Source organism: Phyllostomus hastatus, unplaced genomic scaffold (assembly GCF_019186645.2).
Source record: "Phyllostomus hastatus isolate PE091 unplaced genomic scaffold, TTU_PhHast_1.1 phas_scaffold_200, whole genome shotgun sequence".
Lineage (NCBI taxonomy): Eukaryota > Metazoa > Chordata > Mammalia > Chiroptera > Phyllostomidae > Phyllostomus > Phyllostomus hastatus.
Window position 1 is genome coordinate 11,688,155 of NW_025334016.1, and position 14,955 is coordinate 11,703,109.

Genomic DNA, 14,955 nt, shown 5'->3' on the forward strand with positions numbered 1-14,955 from the left:
TTACACTAAGTCTATATAACAGGCTTGTCTCATAGAGGAGAGAGCACCAGAATAGGTTAGACTTTGTTGCTATATCAAGTTCAAATTGTTTGATCATCTGCCTCAGAGTGTTGCTTGCAGTTATGTGGCTATTTAAATTTAAATTTATTTAAACTAAAACAATGTTAAATTCAGTTTCTTAATCACCTAGCCACATTTCAGTTGCTCAATAGCCATGCATAGGTAGTGGCTACTGTACTGGACAGTATTAAATAGAAAACATTTTCAATCATTGTGGGAAGTCATGTTGGACAATGTTGAGATAGTCTTCAAAATAATGTTCAGTAATAGATATGATAGAGAGCATCCTTATCTTCTTGCTAATTTTAATGGAAATGGTTTAAATGTTTATCATTTAGTACAAAGTTTTCTGGCAATTTTTTGAAAATGGTCTTGTCAATCTTAAGTAGTTTCCTTCTATTACTATTTTGAGTTTTTATTATTAATATGAATGGCTACCGAATTGTATCATACAATCTTTTATAATAATTAATAGCATTATGTGGCTTTTCTAAAGTATTTGTGTGATGAGTTATGTTGACTGATTTATAAATGTTCATCCATACTAGAATTCCTGGAATCATCTTTTCTTTTTTAAAGATTTTATTTATTTATTTAGAGAAGGGGGAAGGGAAGGAGAAAGAGGGAAGGAGAGCAACATCACTGTGTGGTTGCCCTTCATGTGTCCCCAACTGGGGCCCTGGCCCCCAACCCAGGCATCTTTCCTGACTGGGAATCATACCATCAACCCTTTGGTTCACAGGCCCATGCTCAATCCACTGAGCTACACCAGCCAGGGCTCCTGGAATCATCTTAATGGTTATGGGGTATTTTTTTCTTAAGATACAGCTGGAATTGATATGATATTTTATTTAGAAAATGTCATCCATACCCATGAAAGATTATCTCTAGTTATCTTTTATTTTGAGCAATATTTGTTTTGGTATTATGGTTATTCTCCTTACATAAAATAAATTGGAAAATTTCCATCTTTCTCTATGGACTGGTAGAGTTTATGTGTATATAACATAGACACATTTAGTCTTGATTTATTTATGAAAGTGTTTCTTAATTTCTAGCTGGTTAAGATATTTTGGTAATAATTTATTTGTGTTTTTATTGGGTCTTATCAGAGAATGTGATCCTTCAAAGCCCTACCTTTTTTTTCTCTCTTTCTCAAAAATTTCATTGATCCTGAGCAAAGGGAAGAAGGCCACCCTGCCTCATGCTGAGGGTGCCACAAACAGTTACTGTTTCCCATTGCCATTGATGGGGAGGTTTACATGTTTGGGCATGGGTCAGAAAGTCCTTGAGCTTAAGGGGGTCACCCTGAGGTGTACCACTCAGGAAGGCCAGAGCAGGAGGAAAGAGTCCAGGCAGCCAGGCCTAGTGATTCAGCAGCAAGTCCAGTAGGTTTAGTCCATGAAAGAGATCTGGTTGCCTGTCATGAAGGCCTGGTTCCCCTGGTCCTGGGACAGCAGGTTCTCAAAAGGCTTCAGGTGACCGGGCAGGTCCTTGTCCACCTTATAGTTGGTGTAGATAAGGGTGACGTATTTATAGTGGAGGCCTTCTATGCCATCATTCACCACATCCACCTCCTCTTCTGTCTTTGTTGTCTCTCTGCTTCTCTCATATAAGAACACTCGAGATTGTATTTAAGGCTCATCTGGAAAATCAAAGATAATCTCCCTATCTTAAGATCCTTAAGTTAATCATATCTACAAAGTCCTTTTTTTCTTTTCTTTCCTTTTTTTTTTCCAAACAAGATAACATTCACCTGTTCCAGGAGTTAACACATGGATATCTTGTGGGGAGCCATTATAAAACCTACCATAGCCTCCTCACTGGCCCCCCAATATTGATATCCATCCCATGTACAAAATACATTCACCTTATTCCAACACCCTCAAAAGTGTCAAAATATTGCAGCTTACAGCATCCTTTCAAGTCCAAAATTTCATCTAAATATCATCTGTTTGGAAGTCCCAAATCTCATCATGTAAATCCGGTATGGGTGAGACTCTGTAAGTATGGCATCCTGGGCAAAATTCCTCTCCTTCTGTGGACTTGGGAAAAAGAGAAAATAGAAAACAAGTTATCTGTTCCCAAAATACAATGGTAGAACAGGCATAGGATAACAGTTACAGACATTCCTATTCCAAAACAGTGAAAATGGTAGAAAAAAAAGAAGTCATTGTTAATGAACCATTTTGAAATCAGCAGGGCAAATCCCATTAGGCTTCAAGGCCTGGGAATAATCTTTTGTAACTTGAGGATCTACCCTATGGGCCCAAAATTCTACTCTTGGAGTCATTCTTTTTCTTGATGGTTAACACATATTTGAATCTGAATAGTTTTATCGCCCTGTTTTCTACCTGCAGAATTTTAGGAGTCTGACAGCCTTCCTTTATTTTATCCTGTCTCTGTCCCTTTCAGTCCAAGCTGGAAGTATTTCTGCTGGTATAACATTCTAAAAACCTTGCAACATCCTGTGTATGTCACAGGAATGTATACCATTAGACAAGAGGCTCCTCCACAGATTTGTTTCTCATTAATCTCAGCTCTATTCACAGCTTCTGCTATGAAGATTGAGGGGATCCATAAATCACATGCCAAATCTCTTCAGTACTAGGAAAAGGTTGTCTGGCCACACTCTTGGCATTCTCTCCAGAGCATACTTTCCTAGCATAGAATCTCCTAATTTTAGCACCTTTTGCAATCTGAGTAGGCCAAGAATTTCCCAAATCATCAAGACCTGATTTCTTTTTGCTTAGCAATTTTTCCTTCAGTTTATCTCTTTCCTTTCACATTTTTCTATACACAGCAAGTAGAAACTAGGTTGCATCCTCAACAATTTGTTTGGAAAATGCCTCAGCTAAATGTCTCAGTTTTTGCTTATAAATTCTGATTTCCACATATAAGGACACAGTTAAGCTATGTTTTCTGTCAAAGTATGACAAAGATTATGTTTCTTCCAGTTCTAATAACATGTTCCACATTTCCTTCTGAGCCCTCATAAAAGGCACCTTTAATGTTTATATTTGTACCAACATTCTGTTTATGTTGTTATATGCATTTTCTGAGACAATATGGGGTTTTCTACCATGTTCCTCACTTCTTCTGAGCTGTCACCAACAGTACCTTCAACATCTGTATTTCTACAAAAAGTCTGTTTTAGGCAATCTAGGCTTTTTCTGTAATGCTCCTCAACATTCTTCCAGTCTCTACCTGTTATCCAATTACCTTAGTCCAAAGCGATTTTTATGTTTTTAGGTATTTGTTACAGCAATGCTCCACTTTTGGTACAAACTGTATTAGTTTCCTATTGGTGCTGTAATAAATTACTATAAACTTGGTGGCTTAAAACAATGAAAACTTATTATCTCACAGATCTGGAGGCCAGAGTTCAAAATCAGAATCACTGGGCCAAAATCAAAGTGTTCGCAAGACCATGCTTCTCCTGGAGGAGAGAAGCATGGGAGAAGCTTTAAGGGAGAATCCATTCCTTGCCTCTTCTAGCTTCTGGTGGCTGCTGGTATTCTTTGGCTTATGGCCACATCACTCCAATATCCTTCTCTGTAGTCACTTTTCCTTCTCCTCTTCAATTTCTGTGATTTCCATCCACTTCCTTATTATAAAGACACTTGCTATTGTATGTAGTTAGGACTTACTTGGATAATGCAGGATAATGTATTCATCTCAAAATTCTTAATCAAACCTACAAAGTCCTTTTTTGCCATATGATAACATACACAGGTTTCAGAGATTAGGGCATGAATTTCTCTTAGAAAGCCATTATTTAACTTACTTCAGGAAGGAAAGAAAACGTCTGGATAAAAGTGGGGTAATAGAGCTAAGAAATCTCAGAACCAAGTTGCCATAATTTTTAGCACTCTGCAAAAACAACAGAAGAGGGAGCTCTGACCTTTGAGAAGCTACCCTGAACACCACCTCCTTCCAAAAGTTAAGGGAACATAATTTTATATAAAGGAGAGCAACAAAAATGTACAAAGGACAAATCTCATACAATGTTGCTGTAAGGATAAAAGCATAAGGGGTAGAACACCATCCTTAGAGACAATGAAAGCATGCCAGAAACACATGCTTGCTAAACAGCTCAAAACTAATCAGCTATTGCAAATGAGCTAAAAAATTTAAGAAAATGATGCAAGATGATGAGAGAATAACTTAAATAAGAACTAGAAAACTTAAGCCCTGGCTGGCATAGCTCAGTGGATTGAATGGGGGCTACGAACCAAAGCATCGCAGGTTCGATTCCCAGTCAGGGCACATACCTGGGTTGCAGACCAGGGTCCCCAGCAACCACACATTGATATTTCGCTCTCTTTCTCTTTCTCCCTCCCTTCCTTCTCTAAAAATAAATAAATAAAATCTTAAAAAAAAAACTAGAAAATTTCAGAAATAACTTGACAGATCTTGGAAAATATTTAGGAGTACAACAAAAATCATTTTGGAATGGAATGCTAAATGATACGAAACACAAAGCAAATAAACACAACACATGATGGATTAAAATAAATAGAAGACAAGGGGAAGGAAATTAAAAAAAAAAAAAAAGAAATGAGCCCTGGCTGGCGTAGCTCAGTGGATTGAGCGCGGGCTGCGAACCAAAGTGTCGCAGGTTCGATTCCCAGTCAGGGTACATGCCTGGGTTGCAGGCCATGACCCCCAGCAACCGCACACTGATGTTTCTCTCTCTCTCTCTCTTTCCCTCCCTTCTCTCTCTAAAAATAAATAAAATCTTTAAAAAAAGAAATGAAGAAAACATTTGGGAACAAATGACAAATACCAAAGTTAAAGTACTGGGGTGAGTGGAAGTGGAAGAGAATATGGAGGGGAGATAAATTGTAATAGAAAAATATAATAAAAAAGATCCAATTCATATATCATAGGCATTCCTGAAAAATAAGAGCAGACAGAGGCAACAAAAAAATATTAAAAACTATAATTAATTCAAGAAAACTTCCTGGAATAATAAAAAAATTGAAACGACATACTGAGAGAGCACACCAGGTTTCCTTCTGCTTCTAAGATGGAAAGCAGGGACCAGATTTATACTTCTACCTGAAACAACTAAAATAATGATAAAATATATGAAACAATGGTCTTCAAAACATTGGACATCAAGCAACAAGTAACAGTGATCCTTGAGAATAGGGAAACAAATGAAGTAAGCTCTGCAAATGCCTCAGCCTGGATAGTTTCCAGTCACATTGCTGACAGAAGGAATCCAGAGAGAGCCCAGTGGTCTTCCTGGATTAAGGAGATGGACCTGAGAGTCCAAGGAGACCATGGCAGCTAGGGCACCAGAGAGGAGAGAGCTCCATAGAGGTGGAAAGACCTCCAGACATCTGCAGAAGGTACCTCTTGAATCTTTAGCTAAGTACTCCTCAGCTCATGCATGTGAGGAAACTATGCAAGGCTAAGGAAAGAACCACCAGAAAGGATTACAGGGAATAATCCTTGGAGTTCACAGAGGGCTGGGAATAGTTTCCAATCTTACTAGATACAGTGGAAAACCTCATAAGTCACAAGGAATTGAGTAAAATATGTAGAAGGCCAGTAGGTGGGTAAAATTATTCCTAGACTAAATGCTGCTGTGGTCCTGCCTAATAAAGCTTAAAAGCAAGACCTAAAAAAATCAAATTGTTCCCAAATAAATGAGCTGTGTCCCAGAATAAAGCTTTTGTATTCTTCGCCATAAGGCTTTTTCTTCTGGTTTGTGAGTGGGTGGGGGTTGGGGGTTTGCCTCCTGAACACATGTTCCAAGGCAGTCAGGGAAGAAGAAAGTCTGGTAGAAGAGTACAACAAGTTTGTCAATACAAATCCTGTCCTCTGCAGTCTGTGCTTTTGAGCAGTCTCTGAATGAAGTCACCCTTCTACTTGTCTAAAAGAAAAATATCCAGTCCTGGCTGGTGTAGCTCAGTGGATTGAGCGCAGGCTGCAAACCAAAGCATTGCAGGTTCAATTCCCACTCAGGGCACGTGCCTGGGTTGCAGGCCATGGCCCCCAGCAACCACACACTGATGTTTCTCTCTCTCTCTCTCTTAAAAAAAAATATCCAGACCTAAGCAAAGTAAAATTCACAATGTCTGTCATCCAGTAAAAAATAACCAGGCATGCAATAAACCATAAAAATATGACATATAATTTGGAGAAATATAAATTAATTCAAATTGACCCAGAAACGACACAGATTATGAATAAATAGTGAAGAACATTAAACCAGTCATTATAACTCTATTCCAAATGTTCAAAAACCTAAATTAAGCATATTAAATAGAGATATGGAAGATTTTTTAAAGCCCAAATAGAACTTTAAAGATGAAAACTATATCTGAAATGAAAAAAATGCATGAATGGAATTAATAGAAGATTAAACATTGCAGAAAAAAAAGGTTAGTGAATTTGCAGGCATAGTAATAAAAAATATCCAAACTAAAATGTAGACAAAAATACTTTAAAAATGAACGAGAGTATCAGCTCTGGGATAAATTCAAGACACCTAATATACATGTAGTTGGTGTTTCTGGGGGGCTGGGGTGGGAGGGATAAAGGAGATATTTGAAAGAGTGCATTGTGTACCTAATAATATCTACCCAGAATGACCAGCACTGAATCATGTTCTCATAAATTATTGGATGTTAAAATTGAAGAAAAAAATTTGAGCATCTAGAAAATAACAGCAAGTGATCTATAAGGGTAAGAAAATCAGATCATTATCAGACTTTGATAGCAACCCTTTATGCCAGACTAAAGTAACATTTAAGATACACAGGAAAGAAAATGTCAGCCAAGACATTAATACCAAGAAAAATTCTTTCAACTCTAAAGGACATGGACAAAATGTTATCACCATGCAAGAACTGAAGGAATGTTGTCCTCATAAGTCCTTCCTCATGAATCTATTAAAGAACAAGCTTCAGAAAACCAAAATGACTACAGAATTTTTGACCTAAAGACTGGTGGTGAGCAATGAACCAAGACTTAAGACTAATAATAGTTCAAAGAGAGAATGTAGTATGCAAGGACTCAGGTAATATAGATATAGTACAATCATGAAAAAATTAGGAGAGAATAAGGAAAATATATTTCCATTTAAAAACTATTCTTAGTAAGTTTATCAGTGGTATTGGTATTAGCATTGCTGTTCTCAGACTGAATAATATGGATTTCCAGAAAGGGGTTAACACAGCAGGTCTGAGACTGCTATCCTTTGAAAGGCCTGCTTACAAGGTTTGCCATTGGCTGCAGTCTGAGAAGTTGATTTCAGGAGGGTTCCCATCATTCTCTACCTGATAGGGGGACTCACTGTATAAACAGTGTGTTTTATGTTGAAAATCTGTTTCCTTCTAGGGATCTGGAATATTGGTACGTGCCTAACAGAAGGTGCCTAGTGACCAAATCCCAGTAAAAACTTTGGGCATTGAGTCTCTACTAGGCTGTCTCACCTGGGTGTATAGTAAAAATTGATGTAAAATTTTATATGTGTCATTTCATCACTGCTAGACAGAGATGATCCTGATACAGAAAGCTGCAAAAGAAAAAGGAAAGTGTGTGTGAATCAAAACTCCCTTGTTTGTTTTTTGCTGCTGGTGGATGGCCATTTCAACTCTGAGTATTGGGAAAAGAACAAGGCCCCAATAAAAATGTTGTTTTGTTTTGTTTTGTTTTGTTTTTGCAAATTGAAGCCTCTGGAAAAAAGGGGACAACATATAAAGAGAGGCAATCTTCAGATAAAAATGGTACTTTTGTAGACCCAAAACCCAATGTGCTAATGTGTTATTGTTGAAACAAAGTGCTTGGCAGTAGAAGCTGCTGATTTTCTAGTCATGTACATATATTTTTGAGTGAGTCTGTTTGGATGCTAGAACTGATGAGATAAGGGCTTTTAGGAAAGCCTTGCCTTATACTTGGGAACACAGTTGTCTGGCCTTTCCTTGTCTTGTCTTTGCTGCTACTGAAAAAAAAGCCACAGGCTTTTTAAAATTTTTTATTTTTCAATTACAGTGTATATTCAATATTATTTTGTATAGGTTTCAGATGTACAGCATAGTGGTTAGACAATCACATAATTTACAAACTGGTGCCACCTGATATTTCAAGTACCCACCTGGCACTGAACATAGTTACTACAATATTACTCTCTTTAAAAAAGAATCTTGGATTCATACTAATTGCCCTGGCCTGACTCTACGCTGAAACTTAAAACTGTGTTCTGCAGCTGTTTCAGCCTCACTGTGAGCTGTATTCAACTGAAAGCACATCTATCTCACAGAATAGGACTCAGATTCTAGAACAGTTGCCTACTTAAGAAAGCTTCTGCAGGGCCATGAACTATGAAAATATAACAGATGATGAGTGAATATGATATTTGAATATCATACAAATGCTAACAAGAAAGGGCTTCTGTACTTACTTGAGCTGCTGATCTGCTTCATATTTCTGATACAGAGACTAATTGTGTGGCTAACTTGTGGTTTCTGTTGACTGCTGCAAACTGGGAAAGACATCACAGGGAGTATGACCCCTTCACCTACTCCCCACAGATCAGACTCCTCACCCCTTCTTGCAGAAGGCTCACTGCTGTTGACTTGATGTGTTCAACTTTCCAGATTACTTGCAGTTTCTACCAATGAACTGATAGCCTGACTCTACTCTTTTATTTTATTTTTTATTGTTGTTCAAGTACAGTTGTCTCCATTTTCCCTCCACTACTTTCCCCTGCCCAACTCACCCCCATCTCCCACCCTATATCCTACCCCCCTTTGGCTTTGTCCATGGGTCCTTTATACATGTTCCTTGACAACCCTTCCCCTTGTTTCCCCTGTTATCTCCCTCCTCCTCTCTCCTCTGGTTACTGTAGTTTGTTCTTTATTTCCATGTCTCTGGTTGTATTTTGCTTGCTTGTTTGTTTTGTTGATTAGGTTCCTCTTATTGGTGAGGTCATATGGTATTTGTCTTTCACTGCCTGGCTTATTTCACTTAGCATAATGCTCTCCAGTTCCATCCATGATGTTGTGAAGGGTAGGAGCTCCTTCTTTCTTTCTGCTGCATAGTATTCCATTGTGTAAATGTACCATAGTTTTTTGGCCCATTCATTTACTGATGGTAAGGTTGCTTCCAGCACTTGGCTATTGCAAATTGTGCTGCTATGAACATTGGGGTGCATAGATTCTTTTGAATTGGTGTTTCAGGGTTCTTAGGATATAATCCCAGCAGTGGAATCATTGGGTCAAAAGGCAGCTCCATCTTTAGTTTTTTGAGGAAATTCGATATTGTTTCCCATGGTGGTTGCACCAGTCTGTATTCCCGCCAACAATCTACTAGGGTTCCCACTCTCCACAACCTCGCCAGGACTTATTGTTTGTTAATTTGTTTCTGATGGGCATTCTGACTGATGTGAAGTGGTATCTCATTGTGGTTTTAATTTGCATCTCTCTGATGGCTAGTGTATGTCTCTGGGCTCTCTGTATGTTCTCCTTGGAGAAGTGTCTGTTCAGGTCATTTGCCCATTTTTTAATTGGATTGTTTGTCTTCCTGGAGTACAGTTGTGTGAGTTCTTAATATATTTTGGATATCAAACCCTTGTCTGAGGTATCATTGGGAAATATATCTTCCTATATGGTTGGTTTCTTTTCATTTTGCTGATGTTTTCTTTAGCCATGCATAAGCTTTTTATTTTGATGATGTCTCATCTCTTTATTCTTTCCTTTATGTCCCTTGCTCTAGGGCACATATCAGTGAAAATATTACTACATGAAATATCTGAGGTTTTCCTGCCTATATTCTGCTCTAGGACTTTTATGGTGTTGCAACTTATATTTAAGTCTTTTTTCCATCTTGAGTTGACTTTGGTGTATGGTGTAAGTTGGTAGTCAAGTTTCATATTTTGCAAGTAGTTGTCCTGATCTCCCAACATCATTTGTTGAAGAGACTATTTTTACTCCATTTTATGCTTCCACCCCCTTTGGTGAATGTTAATTGACCATAAAGACATAGGTTTATTTCTGGGCTCTCTATTCTGTGCCATTGATCTATGTCTCTGTTCTTATGCTAGTACCAAACAATTTGGATTACAGTGGTCTTGTAATATAGTTAGATGTCAAGAGTTGTGATCCTTCCTACTTTATTTTTCTTTCTCAAAATTGCTTCAGCTATTTGAGGTCATTTATGGTTCCATATACATTTTTGAAATGTTTGTTCTATGTGAAGTATGTCATTGGTATTTTAATAGGGATTGCATTGAATCTATAAATTGCTTTGGGTAGTATGGACATTTTGATGATGTCAACTCTTCCAATCCATGAACATGATATATGCTTCCATTTTTTGTGTCTTCCTTAATTTCTTTCTTCAGAGTTGTGTAGTTTTCTGAGTACAGGTCTTTTACCTTCTTGGTTAGGTTTACTCCTAGGTACTCTATTTTTCTTGTTGCTATAGCAAATTGGATTTTTTTTCTGATTTCTGTTTCTGATATTTCATTGTTGGTGTACAAAAATGCCTTTGATTTCTGAATATTGACTTTGTATCCTGCTGCTTTGCCAAATTCACTTATTAGATTGAATACTTTTTTGGTGGAGTCTATAGGATTTTCTGTGTGCACTATCATGTCATCGGCAAACAATGACAGTTTCACTTCCTCCGTTCCAGTTTGGATGCCTTTTATTTCTTTTTCTCATTGCTGTGGCTAGGACTTCCAATACTATGTTGAACAGAAGTGGTGAAAGCAGACATCCTTATCTTCTTCCTAATCTCAGTGGGAAAGCTTTTAGTCTTTGCTTGTTGAATATGATGTTGGCTGTACGTTTTTCATATATGGCCTTTATTACAATGAGGTATGCTCCCTCTACTCCTACTTTGCTAAGTGCTTTTATCATAAATGGGGGCTGTAGCTTATCAAATGCTCTTCTGCATCTATTGATATGATCATGTGATTTTTGTCTTTCCTTTTGTTTATGTGATGTATTATGTTTATTGATTTGCAAATATGTACCATCCTTGCATACCACCAGGATGAATCCCACTTGATCATGGTATATGATCTTTTTGATGTATTGCTGGATGCAGTTTGCCAATATTTTGTTGAGGATTTTACCATCTATGTTCATCAGTGATATTGGCCTATAGTTTTCTTTCTCGGTTGTGTTATTATCTGGTTTTGGGATTATGATTATGCTGGGCTCATAAAAAGAGTTTTGGGATCTTCATTCTATTTGTATTTTTGGGAATAGTCTGAAAAGGATAGGGGTTAGCTCTTCCTTAAATGTTTGGCAAAATTCTCCTGTGAAACTGTCTGGTCCAGGGCTTTTGTGTGCCAGGAATTTTTTGATTGCTGCTTTAATTTCACCAGCTGTTATAGGTCTGTGCATAGAACAGAATCAAGAAGGCCTTCTGCTTCTTATTGATTCAGTTTTGGAAGATTATATATTTCTAGAAATTTGTCAATTTCACCCAAGTCTTCAAATTTCTTGGCATATAGTTCTTCTTAGTAATTTCTTACAATCCTTTATATTTCTGTGGTATCAGTTGTAATTTCTTCTCTTTCATTTCTGATTTTATTTATTTGGGTCCTCTCCCTTTTTTTCTTGATGAGGCTTGTTGATTTTGTTTATCTTTTCAAAGAACCAACTCCTAGATGAGAAAAAAATTTTAAAAGCCTGTGGAGGTGCCAGGGAGTACAGAGGGTATTAATGATCTTTGTTTTTCTGAACTGCCCCTGGACACTTTGCCCTCTTCCTGAAGAAAAATGACCCATGGTGTTTTAATTCCAAGTTGCTGTGAGCACCTTGAATTCAAACTGACTGTAGATCACACCTGACAGAGCTTGACAATGAGGCAACAGGGGTGGCACCAACCCCACCTCTTTCCACACAGAGCACCTCCGGATATTGTCTACACTCATGAGAGTGGTGATGGAAGCAATACTGAAGAAAACTGACTGCTTTCAGGTAGTCTCTCTGAAACCAAAGACTGAACAATTATTTGCTTGGACTGAGTGGGAGGGTGCATAGTGAGAGGTGTCACTGGAGGCCCTGTTAACCTATACATCCTGACTAATGTCTGTCCTGCTCTGGTTATCCTCACAATTATTAGATGACCTCTGTTTCCAGGGTTGCCTCTGGGACTTCACTTCCTCTGTGTGTGTGTGTGTGCTCTGACTATGCCAACACTGCCTTAGCCTAGACGGCTTTCTGGTCAACTTCCACTTACTAACCAGAGTATACTGTGCCTCAATGGATGCTGTGAGCCAGGTAAAAGGGGTTAATATAGAAATTTAAGGATGAACCTATCTGGCTTTCTAAGATAGGCCTTTGTGGTTAATGGGATTTGTTTTAACTGGTGAAAAATCTAAGGTTTCTTTAGGGTATAACTGAGGTCAATACTGCAGACGTGACCACTGACCAGGTGGTCTAGTGGGTTGGATGTCATCCTGCAAAGTGAAATGTCACTGGTTTTATTCCCCATCAGGGCACATGCCTAGATTGTGAGATCAGTCCCTAGTCAGGGTGCAAAAAAGAGGCAACTGGTCAATGTTTCTTTCTCACATCAATGTTTCTCTCCCTTTCTTTCTTCCTACTTTCCCCTCTCTCTAAAAAAATACTACAGATAGGTCTCACCTGATGCAGGAGTCCTATGGATAATTTTGCTGCAAATTTGCCTTAGTCAAGGCCCAAGGGGTCAACTATCAAGAAAGGGGTTAACAGAACCAGCCTGAGACTGCTGTCCTTTGAAAGTCTTGCCTGCAAGGTTGGCCCTTGGATGGTAACTTGGATATGAGGAGTGTTCCCATTATTCCTTAACTGATAACAATGGCTTGTTGTTCCCAGACTTTGTATGAACAGTGTATTTTATGCTGATTATCTGCTTTCATTCTAAGAGTCTGGAATTTTGGTACATGCTAGTCACAGAGTGTCTAGTGACCATCCCCCATCAAAAACCTTGGGCCCTGAGTCTCTAATGGCTTTACTGGGCAGCAACATCACACTATCTGTTGCTGCATTTTTGTTGCTAGGAAACAGCCAGCTCTGCCTGACTCACTGTGGGAGGGAAACAACATAAAGAAGCCTGTGCATGGTATCCTTCAGACTCTGCCTGTGTCTTTTTCCCTTGCTGATTTTGTTGCATATCCATGTGCTGTTATAACCTTAACTGTGAGTACAAATATATGCTCAATCACCCCTTCTAGTGAGTCACTGAATGTGAAGTGGTCTTGGGCACCCCTAACATAGTGGTATTCTAATTCTATCATCTCCCGTTGTCTTTAACAACTTGTATTTTTAGTGTGGAAGAAAGGAAATACAGATATAATCTAGAAAAAAACAAACAACTTATATTCCTGAATTTGAATTGGAAGTAGTGTAATCTCATAAGGTAGCTTATTTCAAAAAAAGATGTGTGTGTGTACATGTGCACTTTCTAGCTCTGTCTGCTGAAGAGGCCTAGAAACAGAGACCAATTTAGAAGTAATGAGCAACACAGGGATCCAGATTGTGAAAAATAAAGACCTAGTATTTTTTTTTTTTTGAGAAATTGCTGATTCCAGGTCTGGGACTGGAAATGTAAAGATAATCCTGGAATCTTGTCATCATAACAGATGATAAGAAAGCTGTGAAGGCCTAGTAGGGTCATGGCTAAAGGATCTGGGAGCCAGCTTCAGCAGTTTCCCACTGGTCACAAGTGAGACAAGACAATCTGAACTCTAAAAAGATAATTGCAATTTCATTGACACCCATATAAGATGTTTAAATCAATGAATTCACAATGACCTGGTGACTTTTTGAGGATTATAGGAAACCAAGTCATTTTCTTGAATATGGTATATAAAGGGAAATGAATAAAACATTTATCCTGCCTTTCCCATATGAACTGTAGCATTGGTAACAAAATGACAAATGAGTGAAAGCATCTCTATAAAAGTATTTCAATTAATAAACAAAACGAATTGTTAGAATTTTAATATCACTATTTTGCAACCACCAATGAATGGATCTAGGAATTGAGCATCTAAGCTGCTAACATCACAAAAAGAATGGCAAGACATTATGTGCCCCTTAATTAGAAGACATGCTACTACCTGCAGTTTGGCTAAAGAGATCAAACTTGAACCAGATCTGGCCTCTGCATCCAGCTGCCAATTTTTTGTAGGAGACACTGTACAGAGAAATATGTTCAACTGCTTGTGAAAAAAACATATATATTTGGTTCCTGGCAGAAAGCTCTTAAAATCCTTGTAATTTCCTAAGTAATAAGAGTACTAGCAGTCTCTTTTGTTCTAGTATTTGGTCCTTGACCCCAGTTCCTGACACAGAGTTCTTAAATCCTTTGGAATTTCCTGGGTAATAGAAGTGTCTTTTGTTCTAATAAGGTGACTTTGGGTGGTCTCATGAATGGGGCTGGTAAGAAGAGAGACCAAGCCATGGTTAGAAGCTTGGAATTTTTAGCTTCACGCCCCATTCTCCTGTGACGGGTGGAAATAAAGTTAATGATCTATCACGCCTATGTGACAAAGCCTCCATGAAATCCCAAAGCATGGGGTTTGAAGAGCTTCCAGGTTGGTGAACATGTGGAGGTGCTGGGAGAGAGGTAGTGTGTACTTGGAGAGGCACATACCTTGCCCTATGCATCTCTTCCATCTGGCTGTTCATTTGTATCCTTTTAAAAATATTTTTTGTAATTTATAGGGAGGGGAAGGGAGGGAGAGAAACATCAATGCGTGGTTGTCTCTCATGCACCCCCTACTGGGGACCTGGCCTGCAACCCAGGCATGTGCCCTAGACTAGGAATTGAACCAGTGACTCTTTGCTCAATCCACTCAATCTACTGAGCCACCCCAGCCTGGGCTGTATTTTATTTTTTAATAAAAATATTCAAGTTCTGGGCTATTTTTCCTTA

General features: G+C 38.3%; 1 pseudogene; it reads right to left on the minus strand.

Moving 5' to 3' along the window:
* LOC123832862 lies at positions 1–116 on the minus strand (annotated as a pseudogene).
* Between the last annotated feature and the right edge of the window lie 14,839 nt (positions 117–14,955).